We start from the raw sequence: 16118 nt of genomic DNA, 5'->3' as shown, positions 1-16118 counted from the left end.
GGGAGGGCAGGGAAGAGTGAAGGAACTTTGGATTGTGCAGAGGGGAGGGTGGGACTATGGGGTGGGAAGGACAGTGGAACGGGACAGACATCATGATCATGACCCTCTCTACCTGGATGATTACACTAGTGGTGTGACCGCACCATGTTCAGCCACAGGAAGGACGAGTGGTGTGGCGATCTTGAGAGGTCAGCCTCTTTATCTCTGCTGTCTATGATGGACTTCAGGTCACTTTCCCCTTACGAAGGGAGAGGTCCAGCCTCCATGACTGTCTAGGTCTCAATCAGCTTTTCCCACAACTTTGGGAATTCGAGGCTCCTTCATTTACATCCTGATCACCGAGTTTCTTAATTCTTGTTGAATCCACTTGGCCCCTGTTCTACCACCGTCTTGGTCAACTTCCAGATCTCTCTTGCTATTATAGATCTGTGGCCTATTCTTTTCTTTCTTTTTCTTTTTCTTCTCTTTTTTTTTGTACCAGGGCTACATCCCCAGCCCCCTTTTTTTATATTTTGATTCAGAGACAGGGTCTTGCTCAATTCCTTAAGGCCTGACTAAGTTGGGGAGGCTGATGTTGAATTCATGATCCTCCTTTCTCAGCCTCCCAAGTTGCTGGGGATGGCAGGCACCCACTACTGTGCCTGCCTTTGTAGCCTATACTTGGTAGGTACCAACCAAATCATGGTTTTCATGAAATAAAATCAAGGCTGGGTTAGAGTTGGGTGTAGGCTTTTATATTTAATGATGACCAGCTCAGGACCTGGTCATCAGGAAGCACAGAGAGAGCTCTGCTTATCAGGGACAAAGTACAAACCTCTGAGGCACGCCCCCGGTGACCTATGTCCAGCTACACCATCCTGCCTGCCGTCACCACCCACTTAAGCCATACCAGTGGAGGATGAGCTTACACCTGTCATAATGCAATCTTGTCACCTCTGAACCTTCTTGCATTGTCTCACACATGAGCTTTTGGGGGACACCTCACCTCTAAACCCTAGGAGATACATTCTCACAAGTCTTCTTGCTCTTCACAGAATTTCTGCTCTAGAAACACGAGTGCATAGTTTGGATAGAGTTGGTACTTTTGCTTCATTGCACTGATTCCGGTTCTAGAATGTGAGAGAGCCACCATTCATAGTCCAGCCTGATTATATCCTGAGCTTTATCTCATGGCTATTTTCTGGTGAACAGGCATCTCTCTGTGGTAGCGGGGAGATGTTTGGAAACTCTCCATTTTATAATCCAGCAAATAGACTATTGCTTTAAATTTGTGTCATGCCTGTCACTTGGGGAGAGCAGAGCCTCCTGGGATTCACCAGGATCCCCGGGGGCCACTAGCTTGCTCTTTGCCAGGCTTGGGGTGGAAAAAAAAAACCATGGTGAAGCCCTTATTATTCGGAAACACTCAAGCATAAATCTTGCTGATGACAGAGATTGTCCGGATGCCTCAGCAGTGATGTCATCATGAATACAAAGAGCGTCAAGTGCTTACAATTTAACCCCTTTCCTGCCAAACCATTTCCTGCCTCAATCCACTCCAATTGTTCCTTTTGGCCAGAAATCTTTCCTTTTTTTTTTTTCTAAGAAATTAAGGTATTTGCCACTTGATTTTGAAAGGTGTTTTTCATTGAACTTCCCCACCTCTGCCGAAGGACTACCAAGGACGGGACCTGTGTCGGTCACCTCTGTATGCTCAGGGAATAGCACCGCGTGGGGTGTTTGGAAAAAATGGATGAACTGATTTCAATTCAAAGTCTGGCCTCTGTCTGTGAGGTCGTGATACCCACTGGTAGTGTGACGGCTGAGAAAGAGGCAGAGGAAGGAGGTTTGAGGTAAACCTTGGCAAATTCAAGGGGTGTGTGTTCCCTAGAAAGAGGGGGAAGAAATAATGGAGTGGGGTTTGTGGCATGCCATAGTGTGAACAATGGTCCTCCAGAGACCATTGGAACTTGTGAATGTTATCTTCCATGGTGTTTTATTACTGGGACCAAAACACCCTACAAGAATGATTACTGAAGGAAAAGTTTTATCTAGGCTCATGGTTTCAGAAGGTCCATCCACAGTCATCCAACTCCACATCTCTGGACCCAAGTGGGGAGGACATCATGGCAGAAGGGTGTGGTGGAGGAAAGCAACTCAGCACATGGCAATCAGGAAGCAGAGAACCCTGCTCACGTGGGATAAAATGTCAACCCCAAAGGCACACCCCCACTGACCTCCCCCACCCCACATACTACCTGTCTACAGTTCCCACCCAGTTAATCCATATCAGTGGATTAATCCACCAATCAGGTTACATCTCTCATGACCTAATCGTTGACCTCTAAATATTCTTGCATTGTCTCATGAAATTTGGGGGGATATCACATCTCCCAAGCCCAAACACATGGCCAAAGGGGCTTTGCACATGTGTTAAATTAAGAATCTTGAGATGGAGAGATTATCCTGCAGTGTCTGGATGGGGTTCCATCTAATCTGAAGCATCCTTATAATAAGGGTGCAGGGTGAGGGGTGGTCAGAGTCAGAGAAGGAGGTAAGAAGACAGAAGCTGTGAGAAGCCAAGAGACCTAGCAGCCACCAGGAGCTGGAACAAGCATGGAAAGGGCTCTTTGTTCCAGCTGCAGAAGCCAACCGATACAGGGCCGTGTGACTACAGAGGTCTTAAAATGGACAAAAGAGTCCTAGGGACAAATGGTGGCTGGGTGGAGGATGGAGCATTGGGAACAGGCAGGGCTGACTCTTGGGTGCCAGGAGTTCAATGCAGATAGCTCTCTGGGTCCCATCTAGAACTTTCCAATACAAAGACTCATGCAGTGACCCTCATGATACTATGTGAGCTGTTGCTACCTTAGTCACCCTCTCCCGCCAAGATGCTCAGCCTCACCTGGAGCCCCAAGGCATGGAATCCGCCTTCTATGGACTAAGACCTCTGAAACCGTGAGCCCTCAAATAAACCTTTCCTCCTCTACAGTTGTTCTGGTCAGATCCTTTGGTCACAGCTGCAAAAAAAAAGAGCTGACTAATGCAACCCCACAAAGCCGGTCACCTTCAAGAACAAGGAGCATACAACAAAGTCAGGAAATGCCACCTCTAACAACTCACATCAATACCATCTGAGGTTTTGCACCACAGTGATAAGCATTCCTGAAAAACCCATTAAAAACAGATGAGATTAGAAAGCACAGGAAGAGGGAGGCAGAGATCCTCCTCCATATCTTTATGAGCTCTTATGACCAGAAAATATCGATTACTGTAAAAGTTCCCTTAAGTCAGAGGACCTGGTATTAAATTTTATTCCTCATCTACTATAATATTTTATGGCTTTCTTTTTTTAGCATAAATCCTCTTTATTTTTGAATTTGAGTATGAAGATAAAAATGAATAAGATTTATCTGAAAGGTTTTCTGCTCTATCCTTGGCTGTAGGACCCTCATGGGTTACTTAATCTTCTTGCCTGTTTCTTCAACTTGCAAATCTTTCCGGGAGGAGTCTCACTACTGAACACCTTTTTCAGTTTGGGTGCTGGGGTGGAACAGGGGACCTCACACCCAATAAGCACTTGACCACTGAGCCACACCCCTAGCCCCAGACAGTTGATATCTTAAAAGGAAATGGGATCATAAGGTGAAAACTTGTAGCATGTTCTTAACACTTAATATTAACTGCTAGGCATGATTGAAGTCTAGATCTGAGCCCACGGTTGGTTCGGCATCTCTAATTCTTTGGTTCACTTTTTGGATCTCTCTCTCTCTTTATTTTATTTGTTGGTACCAGGGGTTGAGCTCAGGGGCTCTGGACCACTGAGCCACCTCCCCAGCCCTATTTTATATTTTATTGAGAGACAGGGTCTCGCTGAGTTGCTTAGGCCTCGCTTTTGCTGAGGCTGGCTCTGAACTCGAGATCCTCCTGCCTCAGCCTCCTGAGCTGCTGGAATGACAGGGTGGGCCCTGAGCCCTGCAGATCTCCTGACAGTAATTAAGGTCGCACCTCTTGGTTCCCCTCTAGGTGTTGATGCTGGCGCTCAGTAGGAGGCGCTAGAGGGAAAGGGCAAGGCTCCGGGAGGAAGTGGATAAGCCAGAGTCCCATATCCTCAGAGGATCCCAGCAGGATCAAGATCCTGTTCAAGAAGAATGGAGCTTGCAACTGCTGCTGCTTCCATCCAAGCCATCATCCTATTGGATGGTGCTGCCCACACTTAGGGAGGGTCTCCAATTCAGTTGGCTATCCCACATGCCAATCATCCCTGGACACACCCTCATGGACCCACCCAGAAGCCTTTAAATCCTTGGCATCTCTCAATCCAACCAAGCTGACAGTTCAAACTAACCATGACACCTCCCGAAGAATTCTATGTCGAGCTGACAGTTCTTATGTTAAACTCTTTTCCCCATAACCAGGGCAGGTCCTGGATCTCAACTCGACCCTGAAGGATACACTCTTTTTTTTTGGTATCTTTTTTCATGAACACAAGTTCTTACTTTGCATACAGTCCCGTTTAACTGGGGAGGCTACACAGAAAAAAAAAAAAAGACAATCAAAAAGAAAATTGAGAAAGAGACTTGAAGGTGCACTTCATAAAAAGGACATCCAAATGCCCAGCAGAAGAGAAGGTGTTCAACTTCCTTAGTAATTAAGGAAACGCTATTTAAAACTCTGAGATACTGACTAGACGGATTCATATTAAAAAAAAAATACTGGAAATGCCAAATGATGATGAAGAGTAGAACCATTGGTTCTCTTCTCTGCTAGGAGTAATACATTGGTTACAGCCACCTTGGAAAACCGTTGGAAAGTACTTATGTGTCAATCACATGGGTACCCCACAGCCACCAGTCATGGTCCTAGTATCGCCCAGTTGAAATGCATGCATTTAAAGACATGAGCAAGAAAGTTCACAGAGGTGTCATCTGTATGATTCCAATCTAGAAGGAACACAGATATCCAGTAGAATGAGGTTATGCTTCAAGAAGTGAGGTGTCCCCCAAAAGCTGGTGTGTGATGCAATGCAAGAAAGTTTGGAGGTGAAATGATTGGGTTATGAGGATCTTAACCTAATCAGTGCATTGATCCTCTGATAGGGATTAATTGGGTGGTGACTGTAAGCAGGTAGGCTATGACTTTCCTCTTCCACCATGATTTGGGGGCTACCCCTTGGACCCCAAGAAATGGAGTCTGCCATCTATACACTGAGACCTCTGAAACTATGGGCACCAAATACACTTCTCCTCCTCTAAAATTGTTCTTGTCAAGTCTTTTGGATGACTAAAAAAATGGAGAAAGACATTGAAGTACTTTTATTACAGTGTGAGAACATAGGTTAGTGATAATGGATAAATCGTAGCTACTCGGAACATGGAGTACTCTGGACCTCCCACTATGCAGGAAAAGCAGCCAGATATAGGCACGGAAGCAATTCCAACAACATAAAGGTCAACACTTGGATAAACTGATCTGGTATCAAAAATCCAGGATTGTAGTTGACCTTGGACTAGGGTGGAGGGTCTTGGGTGGGAGATGATACCTTAGTAAGGTTCTGTTTCTGGACCTGGGTGATGGTTTCATTGATGTCTGCAGTCCTTGTGTGATCATTCACTGAGCAGGATGATCTCATTGATGATTAGGTGCTATACTTCAGCAAAAGGTTTCTAAACACCTAAAGTCTGAAGTTTCCAATCTGCATCCAGCATTTATTTTGAAAAAACTCGCCCATTTCTTCCTTACCAACCTTTGCCTTTCTTTAGGACGTGGGATTTATTTATTTATTTCTTCCCTTAGATCTCCCATACATCAAAACCACCTTGCTTTACCTGAGTTGGTTCCGCTGCCAACCAGGTTAATGGTACCTTTAAGACAGGTCTTTACTTGGGTCTGAATCTTCAGGGCTGAGTACACCGCCTAACTAGCAAGTCCTCGATAAATGACCACTGGGTGCATTCTACCCGATATTTCCCTAAAGGATCTTATTACTACTCTTATAACTGTAAAATGGCACCTTGTAGAGAGAAGACATTCGAGCATATTTATTGCGTGTGTAAAAATGAATCCAAAGCCATAATTATAGTTTAAACTCCGAGGCGCCTCACAGGAAAATTGACTTCAAATTCTTCTCAACGATTCAGTGAATTGTCACCCATTTCCTAGGTAAAGCCTATTGCCATCCCAAATATATTTTTTGCCTAGCTGTTTTTTTTTATCCTGCTATAGTTTTTGGATACTCAGGAAATGGCTATGTGGTTCCCTATTTTCTGTAAGTTATTGATCGTTGTAGTTATTGATTATTGATGAATCACAGACTGACTCGGGCAAGACCTTTTTAACTCTGCTTGACCTGAGGTTACTCATCCTTAAAACAGAAGAGGTTGTATTTGTTACGAAAAAGGAAAAAGTTTGCCAGGTGCGGTGGCTCACGCCTGTCATCCCAGTGGCCTGGGAGGCTGAGGCAGGAGGATCCCAAGTTCAAAGCCAGCCTCAGCCAAAGTGAGGCCCTAAGCAACTCGGTGAGACCCTGTCTCTAAATAAAATACAAAATAGGCCTGGGGATGTGGCTCAGTGGTTGAGTGCCTCTGCGTTCAATCTCCAGTACCTAAATGAATAAATGAATAAATAACTGGCATATAACTGTCCTGCCAGCCATTGGTTATTTCTCCGGCCATGACAGACATCACTAATCAATTACACCATATTTTTCCACCGAGTCCAAATGGAGTCTCAGAATTCTCAGTCTAGCACACCAGAACCACACCACTGGATTGTGGTTGGCAATCAGGCAAAACCCAGTTCCCCACCCTTAACAGGAAGATCCAAGATGTCTCTCTAATTCTGAACTTCTTTTGCCTGTTGACCCACCAGAAAATCATATTCTCTTGGATGACTCCAAGGCACTAACACCATCTCAAAGTACACTCAGGACCATCAAAGAAACATTACATTCTATGACTCATAATTTCAGAACACTTTATGGCATTATCAATCTTGGCCACTGGATAGTTCACGTACGGTGCTCATTTAACCCCACTCTGCTTAGGTGTCCCTTGCTAGAGTGAGGTTTTACCTGAGCACAGGCACAAAAATCAAGTATCCTCATAGAATGCAGATGTCCCAGATCCAAAGTCCCTCTGTCTCTTACATATCCACAGTGAAGTGAATTTTCCTAAAACCCTAGCCCTTGACAGATAGACATTCACCATGTCTCTTCGTCGTGGGGCAAATGTAGAGAAATCAGGAGCAAAGACCTAAGCAATTTTCCCAGTGAAGTCCTGAAGTTGGAAGTATTTGAAGAATACCTTCAGGTATTGTTTGTATCTGATGTCAACTCATTTATATAATTGCTGACAGCCTGTTAGCATGGGATTACTTGGCAGAAGGAGGAAAAATGAGAAATCTGAGGCTGAATATGGTGACTCATGAATGCTGTGGATGACAAGAAGATCAGGTTTCTGTTAAATAAAGAGCCTTCTGGTCCAATCTCCTGGAAGAAGTTGCACTCTTGACCTAGAGGTGGAATTTCTTTTACTCATTCACCCAAGAGTTGGGATGACAAGTCCTCCATCAGGGGACATGAACTCAGAGCCTAGGAAGCATCCTTTCACATTGAAGGTTGGGCCACGGTGGTTCATGGGATTGAGATTTGAAAAACGTCTCCTAGGGCCTCGGAGATCTCCTTGAAAAGACATCATCCAAGTTCCACAGAGCAGAGGAGAGAGAGCCAGTACCTATGAATCAATAAAAGGGACTGAAACATTGGTTTTGCAACTAGTATGATCCCTTAACCTCTTGGGTTGTTTCCATTCGTATAACTCTGGGGATAACCTGGATGTTCCTAATATATCTTTCAGCTCAAATACACTCGGTGGTGCCCAATAAAGTTGATCCAATGAAGCAGAGGTAATATCATAATTATCCACATCCTTTAGGCCCACATGGATTCTAGATCACTCTAAAGCAGAGGTTGTGTTTACCATTTTGAGACGTGGGTACCACCAAGCCACCATGACTTAAGTGCTCTGTAAAGATTGTGGATGGACAGAAGGATGAGTGAATGGATGAGTAGGTGGATGAATGGAAGGATGGGTGGGTAGACAAACAATGGATGGATGGATGGGTGGATGGATGCATGGAGGATGGATGGATGGGTAGATGGATGAATGGTGGATGGATGAATGGGTTAGTGGATGGATATGTCTGTCCTTATACACCTGGGCCTTCTCTTCCACCTGATGCTGTCTGACATCATGATCAGCATCCTGGTTTGGTCCTGAGCCAGAAAAAGTAATGTATCAGTTGACTTTTGAAATAAGCTCCTGCAATAGAAATTCTGGGACGTGGTGACATATGTTCACCAAGTGGAAATTTGTGATTTCCTTTTGATGATAAGGACTTCCGTAGCTCAAAAGAATACTTCAAGGGTGGCTGTGAAGCAGTAATTGACCCTCCGAGCCTGGATCTGTAGTATGATGGAGGAGGCCTGGGAGATGTTAAGGTCCCCTTGTCCTCTGTAATTCATATGCATCCATCCACCCATCCATCCATCCATCCATCCACCATTCATTCATCTACCCACCCATCCTTCATCCATTCACCTACTCATCCATCCACCCATCCTTCCATCCATCCATCCATCCACCATTCATTCATCTACCCACCCATCCTTCCATCCATTCACCTACTCATCCATCCACCCATCCTTCCATCCATCCATCCACCATTCATTCATCCATTCACCTACTCATCCATCCACCCATCCTTCCATCCATCCACAATCTTTCCATCTATCTACCCATACATCCACTCATCCACCCAAGTTTCTTAAGTCCAGACCAATTACCTTTCTGATCCAGAGCTACAGAGGGTCCTTGTGCTATTTATCCTGGGCTTAACCACCACAACTAGCTTAGCATGAGTGGCATTTGTGATGGGTTGTCAACTGCGTTTTTAGGACACTCAATGGCTTCTCTAGGGAGGCTGAGAAAATCTCACTGGATATATATGACGATGTACGTGTCCGTACGTAGGCATATACACACTGTAAATAGGCACCCATACGTATATACGCATGCACACAATGGATGCACATTACCTGAAGGCTGGTGTCAAAAGTCGAAATTTGAGGACCCTGATGACCATGAGGTCTAGTCTAATGGCCCTTGTGGACCCTCTTTCCGATGGTCCTGGTTTTCCCAGGCAGTTATCTGTGAAAAGTGTCAGACTCCCGAGTATTTCCCATATTCTTAGGACATGTTCATGGGTTTTTCTACTTCTATCGTGACAAATTACTACACGCCTGTAAGTTTGAATGATAGATATGTATTATCTGATAGCTCTGGAAGTCACAAGTCCAATGTGGGTCTCACGGGGCTATAAACAAAGTGTCGGCTGTGTTCTTTTCTGGAAACTCTGCGGTAGAGCCTGTTAGATTTCCTGGTCTCGCTTCTACAGGCTGGCTCACACTCCTGGCTCCGTGGCTGTCTTCACCATCTTCAAAGATACCAATGTGGCATCTCCCTGACCACAGCTAGAAAAGATCCTCTCGGTTCCCTGTGGCGTCTCTCATTGGTCTCTCTGTGGAGCAGCTCTTTGTTTTGTAAAAATCACGGATACAAGTCTCTATTCTACTTGGAAGAATCTTTTCAGATGAGAACAGGAATTTGTTCAAAGGTTTGTAGATGAAATGTCAAGATGGTTTGCCATTTTGCAAAAGGATCATGTTGAATCCCAAGTGACAAATTTATTCTGTTGCCAAAGAGAGATGGTATTTAAATAAAGGTCACACAAAATCAGGTGTGTGTGTGTGTGTGTGTGTGTGTGTGTGTGTGGGCGGGGGGGTGGGCAGGTGGATAAGAAATTCAAGAGTAATTTCCAAGAATCTTTGGATCTTAGCTACTCTGCAGTTCTACCATCTATTCCTGTTTACTCCCTTTTTAAGTCTGTGAATCTACATATCTATCCATCCACCAACCCATCTATCTACCCATCCACCCATCCATCTGCCATTCATCCATCCACCCATCCATCTACCACCATTCATCCATCTACCCATTCATGCACTCATCCATTCTTCCATACACCCATCCATTCACTCATCCATCCATCTACCCACCCATCCATCCACCAACCCATTCATCCATCCACCATTAATCCATCTACCCATCCATCCACCATTCATCCACCCACCCATCCATTCACCCATCCATCCATCTACCCATCCATTATTCATTTATCTACCCACCCATCCTTCTATCCATCCAACTACTCATCCATCCACCCATCCTTCCATCCATCCACAATCTTTCCATCTATCTACCCATACATCCACCTACCCATCTATCCATCCATCCACCCATCCATCATCCATCCACCTACTCATCCATCCACCCACCCTTCCGTCTATCCACCCATCCACCCACCCACTCATCCATCCACCATGTGCACCTACAAGTTACTCAATACATACATATCATGTGTCAGTAGCACTTGGGACACACTGCTGATCAAACAAAGTCCTCGTTCTTATAGGGCTGAAAGTATTACATCAAGCTTTTACAAAGCACGATCTGTGGTTCATTTATATCACAGTTACCAGATTCTTGGCTCCTGTGCATCTATGGAGGTAGAAGTAGGGGCTCTGCTTCTAGGTGATTTAAATACCATTAACCTTTAGATCCTATAGTCACAAATAAAAGCAATTCAGCAGGTGGATCCCCCCTTTCATGCTCTCTCCATGGTTCACTGAAATCTCCAGCAAGGGTCAGTCCTGGGGTGGGACGAAAATCCTGCTGGAGCACATCCCTCTCCCTAAATATGAGGAGAGCTTTACTGAAATAATTCGCACTTTATGTTGCAGAGACTTACATATCGTTACCCTTGATAAGCATGTGCCCTCTAAATTGAACGAAGTCAACTGAACTCGAAATCTACACGATGTCAAAATCAAACTGACGTGCGAAATCTAGCAAACATCAAAATATGCTCTGCCCAGCTGTTCTCTGAGTTGCCTATTGATTCTGAGAGGTACCCGATTCCTACAGAAGACCCCAGCCTTTATAAGAGGCTTCTCCTTGACTGATGACATTGTGGGCCCTCCCCTAGCGCTCTTGCTTTTTAGAAGCATGACCTGAAACTGCACAGCTTCTAAAAGTACCCCGGGATCTATATTTTAAACAATTGTACTGAATTCCTTGAATAAATGTCAGATCGCTGCCGAGAGATTGTTCTAATTGACATGTTCCTATAAATGCTTCTTTTTAACTTAGGAACTCATTAAGTATTTTCATCAGTTAAATTCCTTTGCCAAACATTTATGGAGTGTCTACTTCAGGCCAGGAACGATGCTGATAATGAGAAACACGAAGGCAATCCCCAATTTCATGGAATTTACAACATCCTAAAAGAAAGCATAGGGTCGGAGCTGGGACAAAGTACCACGAGGTTGCAATAAATAATCCGAAGGCAAGGAGCCGGAGCTGATGTAGAGAAGGATGAGAAACAACTTCCGTTTGAATGCAAAACAAGAGCCTTCGTAATTGTAATCACACAGAAGCTTCCAAATTTGCAAACTCATGTTTATGCATATGATTCTGGAGAGGGTTTTTAAAAAAATCTACTATATTTTTAATCACCCTTTATTTCATAATAAATATTTTACAACCACTGTCCTGTTCATTAACACGTGGCAGAATAGTCAATATTCAGAGCATTAGAATTCATATGTTATTGAACCTTCCAGGCTAATGAATTATCATGATATCGGTCTATTTCAGCGAGAGGGAGGCCAGGTGCACAAATATCCATTGGCCACGAGGTGGCGCTGTTGATATTTACAAAAAGTGCCTGGAGGCGGGTGATCTGTCTCCTAGAATCTCTTGGTCTCTCTGTCTGTCTGTCTGTCTGTCTCTTTCCACTTAGTTAGTGAAGGAGAAATGGAAAGCAGAAAAAAAAAAAAAGAAAAGAAAGGCATTTCTAAAAGCACTCAACTTTGTTTTTAAAAATAATAAAAAATTCCCTAACCTTCTCTACCAAAATTCATATTAGTTGAGTTTGCAGAACTCTTTAGGTGGTCTGACTTGGGATGAGGCTGCTCCCTTGAATTTCTCAAAGTCTATCAACTTTCCCCATTGGCATCCTCTCCAGGAAAGGAAAGGAAGGTCAAGGTCGAGGAAAGGAAGTCCCCGCCCAGCCTTGGACTGATTCTCTTGGCCCCTGTGGACTGCTCTCTTGTTGATTTCCTTTCCTGTCTGTACATTTCTGGAATGGACTTGGGTTCACTTTATAACTCGGCAGTCCCTTTCCCAGGCCCCCCACCCACCCGCCCACCTGGCTTCAGAAACCTTACCCACCCTCGTAGAGCTCAGTTTCTGAAAGTCTCCTCTTGACCTTCAGCAGATTCTTGCTTTTCAGAACTCAGCAGAGATTTCTCCTGGCCACTCTTGCTCTGGACACGCCTGAGATAAATCCCAATTTCAGTCTGCCCTGGCAGGAAAGCTAATAGCTCAGCCCTCGCCTTTGGTGAACTGATTCTCCCTGCCTCGTGGAACCTGGATTCAAGGGAGAGCAGGGTGCACTCACCTGCTTTTTTCGGTGAGGTCCCTTAATGAGGGGGTTGGAAAGGGCTCCTACATTTATTTGGCCTGGTGCCGTCTGCCTGAGAAGCGTGAAATCCGCAATCTGGGCAGCTGATCCCGACTTCCACATGTGCACGGGTGACCTTGGGCCTGACCTCCGTGGGCCTCTGAGCCCTGTGTAAAATGAGGCTCTTGGAAACCTGCTCTCGGGGTCCCCCTTTGGCTCCTAGCATTTTATAGGTTTGGAAATCGCTGCTTAACACCCTTGACCCAATCGCTTTGATATGGTTTCTGCTGACTCTCCACAGCTTTGGGCAGAGCTGCTAGGACCCTGGAGGAGGGCCAGGGGCACGGGGGACGGTAGGAACAGCTGGGGAGGGTTGTGGCTCAGCCCTCCCGTATGCTCCCAGCTGGATCCTGTCACAGATCTGGTGACACACTGGCTGTGGAAGTGCATCTCTTACATCCCCCTTGGAACAAGGACAAGAATAAACAAATGAAGTACAGAATGATCGCCTCACATCTTCCCGAGGCTGCTGGTTCTCCAACATGGGCCTTCGTCCCAGCTGTCCAGACAGAGCACCTGTGAACACAGGGTTGCATTGATGGTCTGGAGGTGAGGTGTCCCCCCAGAAGCTCACGTGTGAGACAATGCAAGAAGGTTCAGAGGAGAGATGATGGGGTTATGAGAGCCTGAACCCAGTCCGTGAATGAATCCCCTGATGGGATTCACTGGGTGGTACCTGAAGTCATGGGTGTGGGGCTGGAGGAGGTGGGCACTGGGGACGTGGCTTTGGGGTATGCATTTTGTATCTGGAGAGTGGAGTCTCTCTCTGCTCCCTGATCACCATGTGAGCTGCTTCCGTCCACCACACTCTTCCGCCATGATGTCCTGCCTCACCTCGAGCCCTGAGGAATGGAGGCTGCTGTCAATGGACTGAGACCTCTGACACGGTGAGCCCCCAAATCAACCTTTCCTCCTCTACACTTGTTCTGGTCGGGTCTTTTAGTCACAGCAGCGAAAAAGCTGACTCAAACAATTGCCAAGCCACCCCCTGCCCCGAGGTTTCCCATCCTGCAGGGGCCAAGGTGAGCTGAAGAATTTACATTTTTAGCAAGTTATCAGTTGGTGTTAAGCCTGCATGGCCCAGGGGGCCGGCCAGACACTGCTCACCCTTCATGTAGCTGGTGTGTGGACCCCTGTGGGGTCCCGAGGATGTGTACATTATGTGTCAAAAGGACCTTAAATTAAGTATCTTGAGATGGGCGATGACTCACAATGACCTGGCTGGTCCCAAGGATCTTTATAAGGGGAAGTCAGAGGATCAGCATGAGCAAGGGAAAAAGTGTAGAGAATGGAAAAGAGGCTGGCCTCCAGCCGAGGAACACAGGAGGCAGCCAGAAACCAGAAGAGGCTGTGAGGGGACAGTGGACTTCCCTGACCTTCTGTATCTTCTTCCCATTGAAAACCTGAAATGGGGCAAAACCTCTCCATCTACAGATTCAGCCATTTCTGCAAACCCATCCAACCACGATTCTCCCCTCTCAACTGGTTTTATCACCTTGAACTGATAATGGTGGTCACAGAATCTGTAATGTCCCACAATGTGCACTTTTTATTTCTTATATTTTTTGGGTCTGGACCCGGAGATCTGAAGTGCAGCACACTAGCTAGCGCGCCTCGAGTCCTGGGGCTGCTCTAACTGCTTTCTGTGCATTAGCTATTTCCATCCTTACAGCCGCCCTGTGAGTTAGGTACCTGACCCGAGAGAAACAAGACGTTCAGAGAGGTTAAGGAAGTGGTCCAAAGTCACACAGACCCTACATGGGAAAACCAGTTTCAGATCTAGGCAGACTCCTTGAGTGCTCTTCTTCCCGACTTGCTCCCTTATTCGGAAGCAGAATTTTACCCATCTTGTAGAAACCGGAAAGATCCAGGCCCCGCAGGAGAACGGACTTCTGATCCTCAGACCCGTGGCTCACACCAGGCTTCTGCTAATTGAAATGTGGAGAGAGGGCTCCCGGGGTGGGGGGGGTGGGGGGGCTGGTGTCTACACAGACAGATCCCTGAGAGAAGCCACTTCCCCTTGACAGGTCCAACCCCGAAAACTAGCCAGACACTGAACAGTGGGAGGAGGACTCGGGTATTCTGAGAGCAGGCCCTGCAAGCCGGGAGTTCCTGCTCCAAGTCACTGGGAGAGGGCGGGTGAGTTACTTTAGATGCTAGAAAAAGGTGAAAAGCTGTGGAGCAACTGGAACCTCCTCTGTGGAAAGGCGAAATAGGCAGACACTTTGAAAGGCAATTTGACACGAATCATGGGACAATCCATCCCATGATTCAGGAACTGCACTCCTTTACCTAAAGGAAACAAACTTGAGTCTACACAATCACCCGCACATGGGTGCGTAAGGCAGTGATTATATTCGTGATCATCCTAACTTGGAAGCAATGAAAACTTCCTCCAGTCTGTGAATAGATAAGCTGTGGTACCTCCAGCCAATGGTACTAAAAAGAAATCAGCTTGAGAGCCATGAAAAGATGGGGGCAAACTTAAGGGCATATTAGCAAGGGAAAGACAATGTGTTAGAAAGCTTTCCATTGCTGTAACAAAATAACTGAGGTAGTCAACTGAAAAAGAAGAAAGGTTTGTTTTGGCTCACAGGTTTGGAGTTTCAGCCCACGATTTAGAACCTCCTCCGAGGCCCCAAGTATTTCAAGTTCTATTTTGACTAATTTTAAAATTGAGAAGTTTGAATGAAACAAACAAACAAACCAAAACTAGCAACAAAGGTCCCTGAAGTCCCCAGACAAAAGACCAAACCTTGGCTAACGATGATCTGTTTCCTTTTCATGACCTTCCCAGCCCCTGAGGCAATGGGTGATGTCTATCCACCCACCTCCAGATGCTCCCCCGTGTGCCAGGGGGCATACTTCTTGGGAAATCCACTGGAAGCTCAAAATCCTGTGAGGGAAGAATCCATTTCGTACACCTAACCTAGCCCACCTGCCAGCTCAGCCACAGGACGCCCCGCAGGTCGTGGGACTGACTGAAGCCACTGCTGAGTCCCCCTGGCCTGGCCTCTTGATAGAACATCTACTGTGTCGCTGGCCTGAGGAGAGATCTACACGTCAGGTTCAAGCAGTGGCTTCTACCAAATGCACACAAGTTTTGCTCCATTGTGAAAGACCAGAATTGTTAAGATGAACCCTCCTAAGTCGGGGACCATCTGTGCTTGAAAGCAGACACGAGCTTTGTGTGACTCTGTGTGTGTGTGACTCTGTGTGCGTGTATGTGTGTGTGTGTGTGCGTGTGTGTGTGTGAGAGAGAGAGAGAGAGAGAGAGAGAGAGAGAGAGAGAGAGATTGAGATTGATTGATTCTGGAGTCTAAACCCAGGACCTTGTGTGTGCTCAGCTGTGCTCTATACCTGAGCTACATTCCCAAACTTGTAAATTTACTGAGGACCTACTGTGCCAAAAGTCCTCTTTAGGAAAAAGGACAACAAGAATCCCTATGCAAATAGAAACAAGAGGAACAAGTAGATGATAAAATAAACAAAAA

The sequence above is a fragment of the Marmota monax genome, unplaced genomic scaffold (assembly GCF_021218885.2).
Source record: "Marmota monax isolate L192 unplaced genomic scaffold, Marmota_monax_Labrador192_F-V1.1 WCK01_AAM20220418_F8-fsc00028, whole genome shotgun sequence".
Classification (NCBI taxonomy): domain Eukaryota; kingdom Metazoa; phylum Chordata; class Mammalia; order Rodentia; family Sciuridae; genus Marmota; species Marmota monax.
This window is presented reverse-complemented; position numbering follows the sequence as displayed.